This window comes from Mustela nivalis (genome assembly GCF_964662115.1).
Source record: "Mustela nivalis genome assembly, chromosome: 1".
Taxonomy (NCBI): domain Eukaryota; kingdom Metazoa; phylum Chordata; class Mammalia; order Carnivora; family Mustelidae; genus Mustela; species Mustela nivalis.
This window is the reverse complement of record NC_139020.1, coordinates 170,899,776-170,905,775: the sequence shown is the minus strand read 5'-3', so window position 1 is coordinate 170,905,775 and position 6,000 is coordinate 170,899,776. Positions and strand designations below refer to the sequence as shown.

General features: G+C 38.5%; 1 pseudogene across 1 annotated transcript in view; it reads left to right on the top strand.

Annotated features, from left to right (window-relative positions):
• The first annotated feature begins 3,499 nt into the window (after positions 1-3,499).
• LOC309862072 (small ribosomal subunit protein uS2-like) overlaps positions 3,500-6,000 on the top strand; it is a 37,886-nt pseudogene continuing 35,385 nt past the window's right edge. Inside the window, exons 1-2 of the transcript in view lie at positions 3,500-3,824; positions 4,603-4,718. The product of the transcript in view is annotated as a small ribosomal subunit protein uS2-like (transcript). The remainder of the gene's footprint in view (positions 3,825-4,602; positions 4,719-6,000) is intronic.

The following is a 6,000-nucleotide window of genomic DNA, read 5'->3' as shown; positions in this document are numbered from 1 at the left end:
GGCAAGAACACTTAAATATGAATATTGGCCAGTATACAAGGAAATGGTATTCTCAGACACTGTTACTGTGAAGTGTATTTGTGTAGCCTTTCCAATAGACATTTTGATAATATGTATCAAAGTATAAAATACAGATAATCTTAAATTCAGTGATTCCTCTTCAAGGTATCCTAGAGAGATAATTACACATGTGTGGAAAGGGACCCTTATAAAGATGCTCATAATATAATGTCCATAATAGTAAAAATATTGAGACTCACCAAAATGCCCATCATCAGGGGAATGGTTACATGTCCATCTATTTGGCAAGTGAAATAATCAGGTAGATTTACATGTACAATGTTTGGGAAAGGTAGCTATGCAAACAATATAATCTATATGTATAAAAGAGAAACCTATTTAAATCTTTACATATATAATATGTATATATGTAAAATAAATAAATAATAAGTAAATATATATATATTTATTTCAATGTATATAAAAAAGTTGTGAAGAAAATATTTATAAATCATATATCTGAAAAGAATATATTCAGAATGCTTACAACTCAATAAAAGGACAAATAGTCAATTTAAAAATAGACAAAGCATTTGAATAAACATTTCTCCAAAGAAGATATACAAATGGATAATAACTACATGAAAGATGCTCAAGATTACTAGTCATTATTGGAAACATAACTCAAAACCACAATGAGATAACACTTCACACTCACTACAATGACATAGTGAAAAACACAGACAAGAACAAGTTGTGACAAAGATGTAGAAAAATTGGAATCCTCATTCATCGCTGGTGGGAATTGAAATGGTGCAGCCACTATGGAAAACAGTTTAGCAATTCTTCAGCCCATTACACATGGAGTCACCATATGACCCAGCAGTTCCACTCCTAGGCACATACCCAAGGGAACCAAAAACATATGTCTACACAAAAATTTGTGCAGGGATGTTCATAAAGTATTATTCATAACAGTCAGAAAGTGGAAGCAACCCAAATTTCTTTCCACTGATAGACAGATAAACAAAATACATTCTATCTAAAATTAGAATATCATTCTGCCGTAAAAGGGAAGAAGAACTGATACATGGCGCCAAATGGATGAAAACAGTATGCTAAATAATAGAAGTCAGACATAAAATGCTTCTTGGATGATTTCATTCACAGGAAATATCCAGAATAGGTGAATCCCCCAAGACAGAAAGTACATTAGTGGTTATTAAGGGCTGACGGGGAGCAAAAAGTGAGGAGTGACTGTTAATGACAAAAAGGACTAACATTAGATACTGGTGATGGCTTCATAACTGTGAAAATGCTAAGAATTGTCAAACTGTACATTTTAAAGGAGTGAATTTTATTGTATGTGGATTATATCTCAATAAAGCTGTTATTTTAAATAAATAAATAATTTTTAAAAGTCTTGAAGAATATCCACCAACTTAATAATAGTGGTTACCTTGGCAGAAGGGATTAATATACATTTTCAAGGATAAGAATGGATTCCTGTATTTCTTATCACTATATAATTTAAAATATATTGAAAAAAGGGAAGAAAAAGTCAGAAGAAGCACTCAGAATGGTGCTGTAATAAGAGAAATGCATGGAAGTGTCTTTCATCCTTCTTGATTTACAACCTAAGAACAGATACACATTGCTGAAAATAAGCTCTGCTTTTGAACACTTTTCTAGGCTCTGGGTATATAAAAGTGCATGGATTATGTTCTTTTTCTTCCGTGAATCTATGGGATACACAGAGATAGGGATAGGTACACAGTCAATTGTTAAATAGTGTGATAAATGCATAGTAATAGCATGGACATCTAGCTATGGAAACACAGGAGCAGGGACCCAGGGGAGAAGAGCTGAACTTTGAAAAATATGCAGAAGTTAGCCAAGCAGAGAAAAGGTAAGGGCAGACAGCCAGCAAAAACAGCATGGGCAAAATCCTGCAGGAGTGCTGGGGCATACAGTTTTTAGAGAAGAATGAACATCAGCATCTATGGCTGTAATAGATGTTTTGTGGGGGAGATTCTTGCAGATGGAAGGTAGGCTGGAATCAGACTGAAAAGGTGTTTAAATAATGCCTTGCTAAGGAATTAGGACATCATTGTGTAGGCAAGGGAAAGGAGCAAAGGAAAGGAGCAGACCAGATAGAAAGGCAAGTGACACAGGGAACTAAGTTAGAAAAATTCCTGACTTAACCAGGCAGGAGAGAGGGGCTTGTGAACTAGAGCTGGGGCAGAGGCAATGAAGAGTGAGGTCAGACTCAAGAAATATTTCAGAGATAGAACAGGCAAGACTCTGGGACTGACTGGTGTGGGAAGGGAAAAGAGGTGTGGCAATGACTGCGAAAAGCCATTAGTTGTCAGAGAATATATACAAAGATTCTAGTCAGACTTGATGACCCCTCAGGAAATAAAGTGGGGATGGAAAGAAGGGCTTCATAGCCAATAAAAGAAAATATGCCCTGTACTTTCCACGCTTCTAGATAGATAAGCTCTCCTTCCTTGCCCCAGGGCTTGGTTCTGAGTTAGGCATGTGATGCAATTCAGCCCAGTGATAGTCAGGCCCAGGACACTTTTCCCAAATTTACCAATAAGAAAAAGTCTTCTGTTTCCTGTGTTTGGACCTATAAGGAAGAATGTTTGAAGTTTCTAGGCACATCAATATGGCCAGACTCTGTTTGAGCTAGTTAGCCAAAATCGAGAGATGAAGAGTTGCAAAATAAAAACAAGGAAAACTCGAGTTCCTAAATCAAGCCATTCCTGAAACCTAAGCTGAACTTTTCTTTAGGTTATACAAGTCAATACATTCCCCTTGCTATTTGAGCTATTTTGAATTTCTGACATCTGCAAGCAAACCAAAAAATCACAAGAAAGAAAAACCTAAAACACCTGCCTCAATAACAACTAGGAAGTGCCGAGTAGGTAGTTAGCTAGCTTTCCTGCAAAAGAAACATTCAGAGGTGGCTGCTACTTCCAAGGCAATTTCTGCCAAGATCTGCCTAGAAGAAGCAGTAATGTAAGAGCTGTCACATCCAGAGACACTTAGCGTTGGCCTTGTAAATAGTACATTACACAGAGCATCTGTGGGGCATAAGCAACAAAAGAGAAGGTTAAAAAAATCTCTGTGCACATAGCATGGAGCTGCTGTCAGCCCAACTTTCTTCTATGCTGACATCTTGCATGAGGTTTCTCTCTCTCTCAGAATGTGCTCCCTATTCAAGCCCAGCTGTTCTAATCCTAGCCATTTTGAAGATTCAACTCTAGATTCACATATTCCAAGGAATCTTCTCTGGTCATTACACCCTTTATTGGCATCTTTTTTGAGTTCCTATAATGCTTAGACCTAGTACCTCCTCCATGGAGGAGGGCAAAAGAGTTGAATTTGCCTTTCTAGCTTGGGAAAATGTTCCCATGGCTGGCTTTCCATATGTGCTGCAAGCCCACAAGGAGAGCACTTGAAGAGGAATTGGGAGCTTTTGTCAAATCTATACATGGTATGGATTTTAATATTGAAAGGAGAGGCTGACAGGGTCTTTAATATTCTACAACTTTGCAACACTGAAAAGGGCTTCCTGGAGAAGGACAAGTGCTCACCATTAGCCAAGGATGTGGATACTCAGGCCTTCATACAGGGTTTTTTTGTGGCTTCCTTCATTTCTCCCATGGGTTGTGAATTAATGCAGAACTGCAGGTGCAAAAACTATAAGATGCCCTCCAGAAGTGATGCTAAAAGTGAGGCTAAATGTGCAGGAGTTGAGAGCTCAGAAAGCCAGACTCCAGCAGACATTAAAGTGTCTCTGAGAAATGCTCTGATAGGCGAGTCCCCTGGGAGCACTCTCAACCAGTAACACTCCTGACAAGAGATACTAAGGAGAGCTGCTCCTGACACTGTGGCCACAAACATAGCAAAATCCTTTGTCTAGAATTGCCTTTGCAAAGAGCAGCTAGACAGTCTGACTGGGCAACATTTCCCAGCAGTGGCTCAGCCTCTTGGCCCTTCCAGAACAAGAGGCTATATGGCATTGTGTTCAAGATAATGGGCCATGGACTGACAGACTTGGGTTGTTATAATAGCTCTATCCCTGTCTATTGTGTGACCTTGGGGGAAATCTCTTAATCACTCTAAGCCCCATTTTTTTATCACTCATAAAATATGAATAATACTATCAAATTACAAAGGTCTGAAGCAGACAAAATGTGATACTGCACATCAAGTGTTTAACTCTGCCTGGCACAAGGTAAATTGCTAAATGTTAGGCATCATCACCATTATTGTCATTATCCAGAAGACTGTGGGGATTAGAGACTGTTGGGTGTCTCAAGATGCCATTCACTGAGAAGACAGGATAATAAATTCTTCTCCAGAAACCCAGAGCAGTTTCAGGTTCAGGCTCAGTTTAGAGCTCAAGCTAATCAAGGAGACCCTATGTTGTAGAGACTTCAGATTCCTAACGTAGCTTATAAAGGAAGATAATAGAGTTTCTGTCTTGAATTGTTTGTTAATTTTATGCTTTAATTTTGTTATGCCTTAATTTTGTTATCCAGTTAGATATAAACTTCTATGAAACAAATTTCACCTCTTATTCTATCAAAGGGTCTAAATCAAGGTTAAAGGCCCTCATTGACTGGCTGATTGGCACCAATGGCCCAAAGTGGGTAGCCATAGTAATTCACACAGTGTCAGAAAATATTGCACATTATCAGCAATGTGTGAGAAGAAGACACTCAGAGGTTAAACAGAGAATATGGCACCATAACAATTCTATAAAAATATTACATATCAGAAGTCTTAAAAATACTCATAGTCTTTTCCATTATAATTCTATTTCTAGGAAATTATCCTAACAAAATAATCTAGTGAGTAGAAGAAATTTTATGTGGAAAGTCACTGTTTTAAAACAACCTACGTAACAATAGACTTATTATGTCAACTATGGATCTTCTTTCATGTGAAGTACCCATTAAAAACAATGCTTAAATACCATCTCACACCAGTCAGAATAGCTAAAATCAACAAGTCAGGAAATAACAGATGCTGGCGAGGATCCAGAAAAAGGGGAACCCTCCTACACTGTTGGTGGGAATGCAAGCTGGTGCAGCCACTCTGGAAAACAGCATGGAGGTTCCTCAAAATGTTGAAAATAGAACTGCCCTATGACCCAGCAATTCCACTACTGGGTATTTACCCTAAAGATACAAACATAGTGATCCAAAGGGGCACGTGCACCCGAATGTTTATAGCAGCAATGTCCACAATAGCCAAACTATGGAAAGAACCTAGATGTCCATCAACAGATGAATGGATAAAGAAGAGGTGGTATATATATACAATGGAATACTATGCAGTCACCAAAAGAAATGAAATCTTGCCATTTGCAATGATGTGGATGAAACTAGAGGGTATTATGCTTAGCGAAATAAGTCAAGACAACTATCATATGATCTCCCTGATATGAGGAAGTGGAGATGCAATGTTGGGGGTTTGGGGGGTAGGAAAAGAATAAATGAAACAAGATGGGATTGGGAGGGAGACAAACCATAAGAGACTCTTAATCTCACAAAATAAACTAAGGGTTGCTGGGGGAGAGGGGGACGGGAGAGGGTGGTGGGGTTATGGACATTGGGGAGGGTATGTGCTATGGTGAGTTCTGTGAAGTATGTAAACCTGGTGATTCACAGACCTGGTATCCCTGGGGCTAATAATACATTATATGTTTATAAAAAAATTTAAAAATTAAAAAAACAACAACAATTCTTAAGAAGCATTTTAGGGGTGCCTGCGTGGCTCAGTTGGTTAAATGTCTGACTCTTGATTTCAGCTCAGGTCATGATCTCAGGGTTATAAGATCAAGCCCTGAGCTGGGCTCCACACTCAGTGCAGAGTCTGCTTGAGATTCTCTCTCTCCTTCTCCCTCTGCTCCTCCCCCTGTGTGCACACTCTCTCTCTCTCTCTCTCTCAAATTAATTAATTAAAATCTTTAAAAAAGAACCT